The sequence below is a fragment of the Chrysemys picta genome, chromosome 3 (genome assembly GCF_011386835.1).
Source record: "Chrysemys picta bellii isolate R12L10 chromosome 3, ASM1138683v2, whole genome shotgun sequence".
Taxonomy (NCBI): Eukaryota; Metazoa; Chordata; order Testudines; family Emydidae; genus Chrysemys; species Chrysemys picta.
Window position 1 is genome coordinate 194,445,267 of NC_088793.1, and position 15,301 is coordinate 194,460,567.

Below are 15,301 nucleotides of genomic sequence, written 5' to 3' on the forward strand. Positions count from 1 at the left end.
AGTGTGCAGTCCAAGATATTTTTGGCTTTGAGCCCTGGAAATCTGAGTCTCTTGTTCTTCCCACCTTCAGATTTCTCACTTACGAAATAATATTCCAGGTCATAACCTTACTGCCCAGGTTATTATTTGAATAATACAACCTTCAATACAGTTTAAGAAACTAAATTCAGTTTCAGCCACAAGAATAAAGGAGTAAGAAAAAATGTTGCTGTGACTTGTAATTCATACAGTGATTTCAAAATGTCGCAAAACCAAATTTAGCTGTGGTTCTATAACATTGATGTACTGCTAGAGTTTTGATCAATAATAAATTAACGGCCTAGGTTTTTTTGAATGGCTATAAATGTTAGCATAGAAATGCAACTGAAATTTTGACTCTGTTTTTTACTTAGAAGCTATTCAATTAATGCAAATAAGGTAGAAATTCTTTGCCTTGGTGATAAATAAGAAAGTTATACCACATTTTTATACAGGGGTCTGCCTGAAAGAATAAGACTCACATGCTTAAAAATGAAAGCACCCATTTTCCATGTCTCATTAGAATTATATGTCTCCCTACATATGCAAAATTATGAACTGTCAATTATTTTGAAGGTAAATTTAACCTCTTATCAGAACTCAAAGAGATAATTGTCTTCTAAAACTGGAAAGCTGAAAAGGGATAATCTTTATACTAAACTAGTCCACAAAAGGGCCAAGGGAATGTTTCTAAATTGATGAAATTTCATAATATTAGCATTATAATATGATGCTTTAAGGACAGAATCTTCAACCGAGTTCATTGCCAGATACAGTTATGGTGTTAGGTACAAATTGTGTCCTTGCTCTTCAGAGAGAAGCAGTGGGGAGGATGCAGTGCTATAATGGCCAAATGGAGGTGCTCTGGGCGATTTTGTCTGCACAGAGCAGATACAGAAAGAATGCCTCAGAGATTGCTGCGAGGTGCTCTTTATAGCTGCTGGTGAAAGGTGTATCCTCTCCGACTTGAGAGCTTGCTGCCAAATGCTATCAGGCATGCAGAGGCATGGGGCCCTGACTAAGCTCTCAACCCTTGAGGCTGTAGAGCATGGCTGGGTGCAGTGAGCCAATCTCTCCTCCTCCCACCGCCACCCCCACCTCAGCAATCAGGGAGCCTCAGTGTCAGTATGTTGCCTGGAAACTGTGGTGTGGGGGCAGGGGATGGACAGGAGGCTTTCCCTGTGTGCTGTACCTCCCCCACCGGACAAGACAGAATGTAGCCCTTAATCAGTTCTGGAATTCCTATTCCTAATACTGTAGTGGCTTGTGGAACAAATGCATGCTATTTTGTTGTCTTCCTATTGTCAATAGGATTTGTATTCAGTGGAATCCAAGTGATATGATCATGTGATTGTTGGCAGAACAGATGGTAATGCTTTATCTGAAAAGACATAATCTAAGTACAGAATGAAATGTTCAGAAATGGGAGCTTTATCTGATAGAAAGCAAAAAACCAGTGTCCATAGCTGATCTTTATGATCTTTATTTTATTAAAGTGGTTCTGTCTTAATTGGTGTTTATTTCCTGCTTCCTTTGAGATGTTTCATTAAGTGGCTAGAAATGATTTGATTGTATGCTAAATGTAACCAGTATTATAGATTTAAAGTAACACTGGTAAACCAACTTGATCACTTGAGATCATTTAGACATAAAAAGTCTACAGAGCAAACTAAGCCTGAGGTCTGTGTGACCCATGCCTGCAGACTCAGTATTTCCAAGCCCAGACTTGAGCATCCACACTGCATTGGAAACCTGATCCCCACAATGGTGCTGATGCATCCATACTGCACTGCGCAGACCTGAGTCAGAATTTCAGCTTTTGTGAGTGTGAACCATCATATCCCAGGGTTCTAGTGCCCTTACCAGCCAAAGCCGCTCTAGGGCTTGGTTTGTAGTGAGTCGTGGGAAAATTTGTCTGTCCATCCCATGGGAGTTGACCAGAATTGTTTTGAGTGGTTTTAGCCTACCTGCACATCCAGTCAAGCTATTTTGTATCCACATGCTCCCAGCAACCGGAGCCATCAACATGGATCTTGAGCCAGTGGAAGAACTTCTCCATCTTATGCTGCCAGTCCTATTTTGGGAATTAGGCAGAGCATCTGCAAGACATTGATGGACATTTCGGCGGCATTTAGGAGGGGGATACCGACATTACAGCCTGTTGCCTTAGCCACAGATTTCCCATATGTAGACCAGTGCTTCTGGAGCAGGGCCACAAGCACCGACTGGTGGGATCACATCATCATGTGGACCTGCGATGACCAACAGTGGGTCCGGCACGTTCACATGAAGTAGATGTTCCAGGAGGTTTGGGATCGGCTTGCCCCAACTCTTCAGCAACAGGACATCCTCATGAGGGAGGCCACAGAAATCCAGAAGCAGGTCGCTATAGCCCAATGGAAGCTGGCTACCCCACACTGCCACAGGTCTGTGGCTAACCAGTTTGGAGTTGGCAAATCAACTGTGGGCGTTGTTGTGGCAGAGGTTTGTGAGGCAATCAGGACTGTGATGTACCCAAAGGTGGTGGGCATTACAGATGTTCCTGAAATAATTGCTGGCTTTGAGTGAATGGGCTTTCCAAACTGAGACAGTGCCATTGATGGATCTCATGTGCCTGTAGTTTTCCCTCTGCAAGGAACACATGAGTAACTATACTGCAAAGGGTACTACTACATCATTATGCAGGCCCTGACCACAGGGGCAGATTCATGGACACTAACGTGGGATGCACTAGCAGGGTGCATGATGCCAGGATATTTAAGAGATCAGGACTTTACCTTCCTGGACAAACTGGGCCATTGTTCTCACCACATGACATTGTTATAAATAGTCACTGTTCTCTCTGTTATTCTAGGGAACCCCACTTACCCCCTGTTGCCGTGGCTTATAAAACTGTACCCTTATTTCAGAGGACCTGACAAAAGGAACTTCAACTATATGCTCAGTAATTGTAGGATCATGGTAGTAGAATGTGTATGTGACAGATGGAAATCCCATTGTCACTGCCTTCAAAACTGTCTGGATACCAGTGTCATTAGTGCAGTTCACATTACTGTGATCTGCAGTGTTTTGCACAGTGTCAGCAAGAAAAAGGGGGAACCTTTTAGCCAGGAGTGGACTCAAGACACTGTCAGATTTCTGAATGGTACACGCAGCTAGACAGTGCACCTGTTGTGATTGGTGCTGGATCTACATGCACAGTGGAAATCAGGGATGCTTTGTGCACGCATGCAGTGGGTTTATATGGTCCCGTACATGAGGCGGAATTAAACGGTATTTGGGGTAGTGCTGTGTTATGGGTGTGGGGCAGCTGAAGGATGTTTTTTAAATGTGCTGATATTGTGTATTGTGAATTTTGTGAGATTTGTAGTGAGGAGGCAAGGGCCCTACGAAGTCCTTCGCCAAGTCAGGCCTGTCAACTACGAGATAAACCAGCCGGGGCGGCGGAAGAAGTGCCAGATTTACCATGTCAACCTCTTAAAGGCCTGGCGCAATTGGGAGAGTCTGTTGACAACCTTGGATGCCCTGGACTCTGAGCTAGGACCTCAGGCCTCTATTCCAACAGGGCAAGAGGAGCCTCTCCTTGGCGAATCTCTCAACCCCGAGCAAATAAAACAGACCAGATGCTTGCTGGAAGCCTTCTCCGAAATGTTCACAGTGGTGCCAGAGCAGACGCAACATGTCCAACACACCATCCGTACCCCACTGGGGGAGGTAATATGAGATACCACCCGACTGCTCCCTCGTTGACTGCGGCAGGCTGTGAAGCAAGAAGTACAAGCCATGTTGGAACTAGGGGTCATAGAACCCTCCAAGAGTGGGTGGCAGAGCCCCATCGTCCTGGTTCCCAAGCCAGACGGGACCCAAAGATTTTGTATTGATTTCCAGAAAGTTAACACTATTTCTAAGTTTGATGAGTACCCATTGCCCCGAGTCGACAAGCTCTTGGACTGATTGGGTGACACCAGCTATCTGACCACCCTGGATCTTACAAAAGGATACTGGCAGATCCCGCTGGAAGGCAACTCAAAGGAAAAAACCACCTTCGCTACACCCAGCAGGCTCTACCAATTTACCCACATGCAGGGGCCCCTGCAACGTTCCAACAGTTAATGGACTGACTTCTTCAACCACACCTTGAATATGCCGCAGCCTATTTGGACAATGTGGTGATCGACAGCCGATGCTGGGAAGAGCACCTAAACCAGGTGGCAGCCGTCTTGCGGTCCCTCTGGACCACAGGTTTGATGGCTAACCCCAAGAAACGTCGAATCGGCTTCCAGGAGACCATACGGGGAGACAGGAAAAGGTGGATACTTTTATGCATCTTAACTTTAAATGCTTAGACATTTCTAGGTCTGAAACTGAAAATGATTCACGTAGACAATTGTTCATCTCTTTTGCTTCCCCTCCCCACAGTGTGTCCCAAGTCTTGTCTGGCGGTGACCTCTTTTTGGAGAGTTATAGTAGCTCAGCCTACACGCCAAGGCAATTTTTGGCCTGGCTGAGGGGAGTGCCACAAAAGGGGCCAGTTGCGGTAGAAGTTTTATGATGCAAACGCCAGCGTTCCTGGAATCGGGACTAAGATTGCCGTCTCAGACAGGCCACCAAACAGCCATCACATGGCAATGGGTCACTGCCAGCCTAACCAGTACAGTAGGTGGCAGATGCTGTAGATGAAAGTCTTTGTATCCCATTACAAATGCCTTGAGAGATCTGTTTCCAAATCAATGAAATAATAGGCCTTCATTTCTTGGTGCCCATCTTGAGACACCTTAAAGGAGCCTGATTTTCAGAATATGGTGGGCATTCACCCTTTGGACATCCAGCCCCTTTAAGAAGTCCCAAATTGGACACCTAAAAATGAAGCTACCCAAAAACACTACTCACATCCGAAAACGTAGGTCATAACGGATTGTGATGGCACAGAATATGAACAGCAAAGAGATGAAAGTAAATCACTACCAGAAGGAAATAAAATGCAAATTACAACATGTAATTTTAATGCAGCCATGTTGTTTCTGTCTGTTATTATAAAACTAAGGGCCCAATCTGGCAAACCGCAGAGCTTCCTCTGTGTCCGTTGAATTCGATGAGAGTTGAAGGGTTTTGCAGAAGCAGGCCTTAAATCATGAGAATGGAATACCTTTGAATGCAAGAGTTTTATATACAAAATGAAAATTAAAGGCCTCTTAAACATAGGTGAAAAGCTATCAAAAGACTGTTTCTCGCCAGCACGACAGGAACACAAGGGCTTGTCCTGGGGAGACATAAAATTAGGAAGTATGGTATGAATAACTATTTTCACTTCAAATTTGAATTCTTATCTATAAATAAAATACAGGAACTGAATTACAAGCATCAAATACATCTTTGGTGTTTCTTGGACATCAAAAAACCACTCTCCTGATTTATTATAATATCACCATGTATTTAACGCATTATGAATACAGAACATGGAGAGGGATGGAATAGTTATTTTTCACTTGTTAGGAATGACATTATATAGCTGACTCATGGCTTTGCTTTGCTCCACTCAAGCATTCATAAATTGTTCTTGTCGTATTTCCTAATGCATGAAAATAACTTGTTTATTTTGCACACATACACGCCCATGCTCTGTGTTTTATTCAGAACATGTCTGTTTCTGTCTCGCTTTCTCTCTCTCACACGCAATATGCACGCATACATTCTGAGAGTAACATTTCATGAGCTGGAAATTAAGGCCCATCCATTAACATCTAAACTGCAGCTGCAGAGTTGGCACAAGTCAGAATGGAGCCAGCAGATCAGCATTTACAGTTTGCCCTTTTCTCCCTTATAGCTGGAGTCTATTTTTGTGTTTGTGAATTTACATTTTAAAGAAGTTGAAGCTTTTATCTCTGTTACTTGCAGATCATAGAAAATATTTTAAAGTTCAAGGACAACTTGGATCTCAAAATCTGATGATTCCACCAGAAGAATATAGTTGTATTTTTGTCTGGGGTGAAAATGAATTACCTTACAAAACAAAGTGGTGTTGTAATTACTTGTATGTGCCTATCCCTCCCTCTTGAACAAGCTGCAGATCTGATCAGATGCACACTTAAAATACTGGATAAGCCATTGTGTCTAGCCTGAGGCTGAAAATGAAGCTTGGCCTCCCACCTCAATTTTACTGTAATTACCACTGCACTGCAGTTACACCTTGTAAGGTCCTCTCAGGAGAGCCAAGTCCTCTCTTCACAAAGTTCAGTGTAGGGCGCAATTGAGCAGAGTCAGAAGAAGAATTTGGTAAAGTTGTGAGCAAATAAATGCAGAAGTGCAATGGCATAACCCCATGCACACAAAAGCAGTGCTTAAACATGGAACTCTCTCTGGCAACCAGCCACCTCTAAGGGAAGAGAGAAGGCAGAATATCTGTGACAGCAGGACAGAGTAGAAAAAGGCCTAATTCCACCTAGTGCTGTCTCTTATGTGAGGCACTCCACTGTCTGCTGGCCAGTCCCAGGACACCTGAAGGGTATACCAGTACTCTCCTTAACTTACACCAATAACTGCCTTTTAGGGACCATTACACAGCCAGAGATCACTGGAAAACAAGGGGATCTGTGAGTGCCTCTGGCAGGCCTCTAAACTAGGGGGTCTGGAGAACTCCCGCCACCCTATAAGGATAGATTTCCATCCCCTTTGCCTCTGTGGGAGTGGGAGATTAGGAGAGATGATGCGTAAGGATAGAGCCTTATGTGTCTAGGAGTGTATGCCTTTTTTTTTTTATGGCACCCTGAGTTTGGCAAGGCATGGAGTTTTCGTTGTATTAATATCTAGTGTTGTCATGAAATGTATTTATAAACATTAATGATAACAGTACAGGAGCGTGTAAGAGTGTGTCTTCCTCTCTTAAGGAGACTGTCTTGGATAATGTCATTTGTTTTTTGCATAGTGTGTGTATGGCAACCCTTTAAGGGTTAATTATGCCCTTGGATGCAATTCCCACTCAAGTCAACCAAGTTTTCTCAGGTCTCAATAAGGGCAGAATGTAGTAGGTGTAATAGAAACATGGACTGGTGAAATTACCATCTTTTAGAGAACATTATGCATGTTCACTGTTTTTGCCATCTTGTAAAAGCGATCAAAACTAGAGGTTTTCATATGCATGCTGCAGTCACCGACAGGAATTTCGGTCACAATGATCCAAGTGCACATGAAAAAACTTCCCCGAGTCATGCTTCCCAACCTGCTTGAGAAACCAGAATAGGGTTGCCACCTTGACTTCACTAGATGTGTATTTTCCAGTTAAATATTACACCCCGTGACCATGTAGAGCACCTTTGTTTCAGTAGTATTGCTAATGAATTTTTCTTAAGCCAGCTCCCCTACAGGTTTCAATTTCAGTCAGATACTTTGAAGCCGTGTGAATGGGTCTGAGATTTAATTCTCTGGTGAAGATCACAGAATAAGCAAAATGGGGCAAAATATCAGAAAAGAATATTAGGGGGGAGGGATAGCTCAGTGGTTTGAGCATTGACCTGCTAAACCCAGGATTGTGAGTTCAATTCTTGAGGGGGCCATTTGGGGATCTGGGGCAAAATCAGTGCTTGGTCCTGCTAGTGAAGGCAGGGGGCTAGACTCAATGACCTTTCAATGTCCCTTCCAGTTCTAGGAGATGGGATATCTCCATTAATTTAAAAAAAAAAATAACAGGATGATATGATTGCCTAGGGACCCAATCCTGTGGAGCATTAGCAACAGAAATTTCTGTAGCCTCGCAGAAAAAAAGCTACTGGGTCAGATTTTGTGCTGCACCTCATGGAAGGCAGACCCTGGAGTGGGGGAAAGGTGGCTGTATATCATCTCTGAGATTCTGGGCCTGACCTCCAGCATACTTGGAGCAGTCCTAAGGGCCACTCTAATTTACTACAGCTTCCCACAGCCACTTATGGGCTGCTGCATGGCCCAGAATGGCAATACTGCAGAGTTCCACACCATCTCCCGTTCTCTGGCATACCTCTACAGCTTGGGCTGCATTAGAAGGGAGGAACATAGAACCGTTTCACCAGCCAGTGCTGCCCTGGGAAACCCCTATGCCAGGGCTATTCCTCCATGGTTAAACTGGCTTTACAGCAGACGAGTCAGAATGAGGACCATTGGTTAGTTTTAGTGTGTGATGCGTTTATCTGTATGTGTAAGAGCCTGATCTTGCAGGCGTGTGGAATTCTCTTTAAAGTACATGGGGTTTTGAGAGTGGATCAGTTACAGGAACAGCTATGGTAAAATACATCACAGTTCTGGATGAAAATCCAGTAATGAGTCCAGTGCACAATCTTCACTATCAAAAGGATGATGCTCTCCATAGAGTCTAGAGTATCTTCTTGGTCTTAAAAAGGGGGTCTTCCTACCCAGTTTCACCTCTCTTACTCATCTTGAGCTTCTCATCCATATTTCAATTTCTTTCTGACACTGGACAGTTGAGGAACATCATTTACATGATGATTAGAGTGAGAGGGTTGCAACTGAAACAAAAGAAAGGCTGGAAGAGAATCACAGAAAGAAACAGAGATTTTAACACCCTCATACTTTGACACTGCCATCTTTGGTTCAGGGTAACCTGAGAATTTGCATTCTCTGGATTAGTAACCTAGCAAACCTACAATCAGTCAATTTGAGCATGGTCTCTATATGTATTGTTCCCTCATCACTGTCTCTGGCCAGTTCACAGCAAGATATTATTGATGGTGAGGTAAGTTTTCTGATGGTCAAGGGAGGGAGAGACTTGGAAAAACTTTTATAGAGAGATTTTCAAAGGCACAAAGAGCAGGTCGGCAGCCAACTTGCTTTGAAAATCTCCCTGTTATACCAAGTGATAGCTATAAAGGAATGAGAGTAATGCACTTTGGGGTGCATAACTCAGCAACCCATTAATTATAAACTGGGACCAAATTTCTAAATATGGATTTAGATACTTAAATTTAGGCACCAAACTTTGAAAAATTTGGCCTAATACATTATTCTCTCGTGGCTGCACCACATGTATGCACCCTTGTCCATTGTTAGGCAGGAGAGAGAATTACACCTCTAACTCATGGAAAGATAAGGCGGGGAAGGGAAGTGCATCCATCTTAACTTTAATATCAAATTCCCATCTGCTGCAGTTTGAAATTGCTGAGATATCACACTCAGACAAGAGAGATTCATAATAGAGGCAGCAACTGATCCTTAACCAGAGTTGTGATACGGGGCCCCTGCAATGGAGCTGTCTTTGGTGTGTATACATGCTGATATGTTTGCTCAATAAAATACAGCTTTCAAGACATACCGTTGAGTTTAGATGATCACCAGAGTGAGAGGGCTAAAGCAGGAACAGAAGAAAAGCTGAAGAGAATTAATGGAATGAAGGCTGGGATTTAACAGACAGGGTTGAGCAAAATAAGTGTGAAACAACAGGTGTCATCAGCTCTTATCTGCATTTTTAATTAACATCTGTTTTTAGCCTAGAGTAATTTGGAAGAGTATGTTGGAGAGTGTCTGTATTTAAAGATAAAGGTATGCGGTTGAGAAGTTACTAAGTAGTGAAAGGTTGTAGGAACTGAAAGGTTGGGAGGGTGTGTGTGTTGAGGGTGGGTGTTAGTTGCAGCTTATAGAAACCTGAAGGAAAGCCACTATGATAAAATTGCAAGGAAGGAAGATATTGCTATGGCAACAAAATATTTTCTCTTGAAGGAGAATGAGTATGATAAAGCAAATTTGCAGTGTGGGAAATTCAAAGGAAATGAAGGTTATAAGAGAGAGAAAATAGTGAAATATAATTTACAAAGAAACAGCTCTCTTATCATTTTAATTGAATAATAATATTTTACTCTTCTCTAGCACCTTCCATTGAAAATCTCAGAGCACTCTACAATATGAAAGAATTAAGCCACATGACATTCCTGTGAAATGGGAAAGTATTGTTCTTCCCAAGAGTTCTCCTTCCCAGTAGCAAACCCCCATTTTGCAGAGACCTTATGTGACCTCCTCAGCATCATACAGAAAAGTGTGAGCTGGGTTGGGTATAGAACCTATATTTCTACTAATAATTCTGTGTTTGACTATCCTTCTCCTCCATCCAGAGTTCCATTAATTCAGCGTTCTGTTTAGTTCCACAAAAGCCAGGAAACTCAGTATGAAGGTTCCCACAGTAAATCTTCCCTCTTTCATATATGCGTTACAAAGAGGGGTTTCTTTATTACAGTCTCTCCCAACCCTAAGCGCTAGTGCGCTAAGTACTCCACACATAGCATAATGGAAAGGAACAGCACTGTATTTTCTATATTATTTGTATGCTTCCGCCATTAAGACTGAGCAAATAAATTGAATGGCATACTCTTTTATATTTAAGCTGCCATTTTTAACATAATTTTAGCTACATATGGAACATTTTTATTACTGGATCTGTATTTAAATTCCTTTCTTTTGTAAGTAAGACAACTTTTTAAAAAGCTACTTTATTCAAAAATTCACTTTGAACAATGTTTTTCAAACATAAAATAAACTCACCTCTATCTGAGAAGAAGCATGTACATTTATATATGTATACGTATCATTTCATAGACGTATTAGTTTCGGGTTTATTGTATTTATAGAGTAAAATACAAAAACACCACAGGAAGAAGAGTTTCAAAGCATGATTTCATATAATCTTACAGAGCAAATAGAAGGATTGTTTTGTGTTGGGCATGTCTTATGCAGATTCACAGCAAATTAAACCCATTAGGAAATTCTTTGGCCAGGGTGTCATACTGTCAGACTCCTCATATTAGCTTCCTTTTCCAGTTTATTTTTGTGTCTGTTTGCTCCATACCAGAGTATCTCTTTATGTAAAGGGCATTCAGTTCTCCATCCAGAGCTTTATATCATAGTCTTAGACCTGTGTTTTTCTTCTCAATAAGATATCAACTTATATATGGACCTTCTTTAGAGATATGTAGCTTAACAATATAAACAGAATAAAATAAAAATAGCGGAAACTCTTGGATGGCTTAAAAGTGCTGTGTATTTAACTTTTAATCTAAATTATTACTCATTAATCTTTATGTAGGATGCACATGGGTATGACCCATGTCAGGCTTGACAAAGCCCTGGCTGGGATGATTTAGTTGGGAATTGGTCCTGCTTTGAGCAGGGGGTTGGACTAGATGACCTCCTGAGGTCCCTTCCAACCCTGATATTCTATGATTCTATGACTTTCAGAGCAATACACTACAAGTTTTCCTCATAAGTCATTAAAGACCCCGTTCAGTAAAGTACTTAAGCACATGCTTAACTTTAAGCATGTATTTAAGTCTTATTGAAGTCAGTGGGTCATAAGCAATTTAGGTGAAGAATGTGACTAATAAATCTGCATTTTTTCTAGGGACAATGTCCTAGTTTTCCAATGCTAGGACGTCCCAAATCCAACTTGTGCAGAAGAATAATTCATTCCAACTGTAAGCGTATAAAATTATATTTTTAATCCTTTGGGTAGAAAGTAGTTGTCTTTTAAATGTTCCAGGCTTTGTGCTATAAAACAGACTCTTTTGTTGAGTGATAAAAAATGAAATTTGATTTGAATCTCATTTCCAAAGTCCAAAATTAGCAGCCAACTTTGCTGACACTGTGATTTGTTTTTTGTCCTTTAAAATAGTCTCTGTCACTGGCACCTTAATTTTCCTGTTCTTCTGTGCCTCCTACAGCCTGTAGCGGCCCATAGGAAGAGAAAAAACAATGTCTGATATAATTAATATAAAATTAGTCTGGCTAGTCCAAAATCTAATATCTACAACTGATCATGAGTATTGCCAACTCCAATCAAAATCACGCATCACTTTGTGATATGTGAAGCTGGCACTTCAGAAACACAAACAAAAATTGTACTAGCCTAATTTTGTAAAAGTGATTTTAATAAATTATAGTTTTCTTATCCTTTAAATACCCTCTAGAAACACAAACACTTCCATCCACTGTTGGCTTCTTTTTCATGTTTCCTACCTAAGGGGCAAATCCAGTAATCAGTCAAGTAACTATACTGTTTCTCAAGGGTCATGAAAAGAAAAGTCTCTTCCCTGCTTCCAGGCCACTTCGGGGAAGTGATCAGTGGGTAGTGATCGATCTATCAGGGATCGATTTATCGCATCTCGTCTAGATGCGATAAATCGATCCCCGAATGCGCTCCCCGTCGACTCCGGAACTCCACCGCTGCAAGAGCCGGATGCGACGTCGATGGGGGAGCGGCAGCCGTCGATCCTGCGCCATGAGGACGCAAAGTAAGTCAATCTAAGATACGTCGGCTACGCTATTCTCGTAGCTGAAGTTGCGTATCTTAGATCGATCCCCCCCCCAGTGTAGACCAAGTTGTTTCTGAATAAGCTCCGTGTCCAGTGTGCCTGTTCCTATGCAAGGGTTTGGGCAATAGATCATGTAGTCATGAATCTGCTGGCCACGTCTCCACCAACCTCCAACCAACTTTCCAACAGCTTTCCTCCCCCAGTTCCAGAATCCCATGGTGCCCAGCGGGAGTGAGGACCCTCCCTCTGCATGGGCTCTCAGGGTCCGGTTGGCCCATAAGCATATTCCCTGGTCTGAGCAGCTCACAATCTAAAGACAGAAAACTTGGATTTGTCCCTAAGTGCTTCTGTAGCAGCAGATGGTTGGCCAAGTGATACAAACTACCATCTCTGAAGTCAGATTCTTGTGTAAACGTTTTTTTAAAAAGCAGTCAGCAGGCATGGATTAAAGTTTTAGCTCTGATTGATGTGATGCTTTTGGAACACTTACTGGGGTAAAAACTGGTAAGTTGCAGCAAATATACATTTAGTGGCTTATCCATTTCTCCCAAAGCATATCAGAAATACACTGGACCACTGTTTCTTTAGACTCATCTCCTGTCTAGGCATATTGAAAATATCAGGTACATTCAGTATTGCCAGCCCGATATATTCAAAAATCATGAGTCAGGCACCCAAAATCATGAGATTTTTTTTTAAATGGTCTGTTCTTTTCCTTTGCCTTTTGGTTTCTGAGCCTTCAGAGCTCACTCAGGGATCACATTTTCAACCTAAATGGGAGAACAAGAAACTGGGGGTGAAATCAAAGGGGGCAAGATTTTGCCCTTTCTTTGGGTTTCAAATGAAAGCTGAGATTTTTCACATAATCATTTGTCTCCAGGAGTTGACATTTTAAGTAAAACATCAAATATCACAAGATTCACAGTAAAATTATGAATGAGTTCTCGCTGGTCATTTTGTGCCTGATCTCCCACACTAGGGCGGTTAGAATCCTTTTAAAACACGTAACTTCATTTTTAGTTTTGTCTAATTTTAAAAGAAAAAAATATTGTAGCTAAAAGAAAAGCAGTACTTATTTTGAAAAATCATGCAAACTGCTTCTGTTCCAAAACTTGCTGATATGAGAATGTATGGGAAATGTCTTCTTTTATGAATAATAATGAATATTATTGTGCTTATGAAATGGGCAAAATGCCTAGAAAGTGAATGAAAGAATGAGCTATTAAATTGAAATATTAAATGAAATAACTGAATTTAAAGAGATCCTGTAAACCCTGCCGTAAATGTTGGGCGTTGTAGATGATTGAATATATTTTCATCATCTGTTTATGTGCTTAAATACAATCGCTTGATGTAAGTAAACACTTGATTGATATTCCGAATACTTAAATATTTGCATATGCGTCACACAATATTGAACAATTAAAACTTAATTTCAGTGGAATTTGATTGCATGTACATTTTTTTTTCAATATTCATTTTTGTCTGTTGTCTCTCCTCAGCATGTATTTAAATATTCCTTTTTATAGTGCATATCATCCTTGATTGGACTGCTAGATGAGGAGAGCTCAAGATTTCGTCAATTAAAAGAAAGGGTTTATAAATAATATTTGTGCCACAGCCCTTCTGCCGCAGATTATTTTTTAAATATTGTGTACTCTTATTGAAGACAAGAAAAAATAATGCAGCTCTCCTCCTTTATCGGCCCAGCACAAGGAATATGCTTACATGGTCAATGGGCATGTCTAAGAAGGCTTGTTGCTGTTAACTAGTCCCTAAAGAAATGTTTCCACCTTGTCTACAGTATATTTCCCACTCTCTGTTTCTCTGTCTCTGCTCAGATTTTTTCCTGTTGCTTCTTATAACTGGCTGTAGAAGATCTCACCCTGGATGCACGAATATACTGTATGTATTTTACAGATACCCCCCCCCTCTCTCTCTCTCTCTCTCACACACACACACACACACACACACACACACACACACACACACACACACACACACACACACACACACACACACAGAGTTGGACCACTTTCAGAGCCATGAAATTCAGAGTGAAGGACAAATCACTATCTTGAAGCCTCTGTGTTATGTTTAGGTATTGCAGTACATATATAGCCAAAATCTACCCTCCAATATACCTGCAGAGCCCCCAGTTGAAATCAGTGAGAACCTTCCTCCCCTGCTCATATCCAGGAACATGAATTTGGTTCACTGTACATAAAGATAAAGTATATTACATGAATTAGATTTAATTTTTATACAATAACAAAATTAGGGGGTGAAAGAAATGTAATAGGTGCAGGGCAGATCCTTGGCCATACGGCGGCAGGTGCCTCCCCTTCTCCTCACCCGCCCCCCCATTGCCCCTGGCCCCCGCCGCCTCCCCCGGTCCGCTATCCATTCCCCGCATTGCCCCTGGTCCCCACTGCCTCCCTACCCATCTCCCCATCCAGGGCTTAATTTGTCCCCAGTCTTGCCGGGGCTGAGCAAGTCTACTGTGAAAAATGGCATTTGTATGTTTGTTAATGTCACTTTTCACAACAAACTTAGTAGCTATCTAGGAGGCTGTGAAAAAGTGATATTAACATACAACTATCACTTTTCACAACAACAGACTTACTAGCTAGAAAGTCTTTTAAAAAAGCAAAAGAAACAGCAACAAAAAAGAGAAAAATGTGCAAAGCATCTTATTTGTGCTGCTAGTCCGTTTAGGTCCAGTAAAGAATAGAGACAACAGTACATTATTTTTATTATTGAGTCTGCAAAAAAAACCCTGCAAAAATAAACTACAATGATTTGGACATGTATATGTGCATATTTATTTGTTTTTCCTAAAGTTGATTCAGCATTTTAGGGGAAATTGTCAGAGCGGCCTCCAGCAAGAGTTGGTGGTTGCATGCTGAGGCCATCAAAACATTTGTTGTGACTTAAAGTCAGTTTCTGTTTAACACTAGTTAAACACTGTTTAACACTTGTGTGTAGATTTAACGGGGCAG

At 41.5% G+C, this 15,301-nt stretch overlaps 1 protein-coding gene across 5 annotated transcripts in view; it reads left to right on the forward strand.

Annotated features, from left to right (window-relative positions):
* Window positions 1–15,301, forward strand: part of WDPCP (WD repeat containing planar cell polarity effector) — a 249,225-nt gene that overhangs the window by 150,331 nt on the left and 83,593 nt on the right. The window lies entirely within an intron of this gene.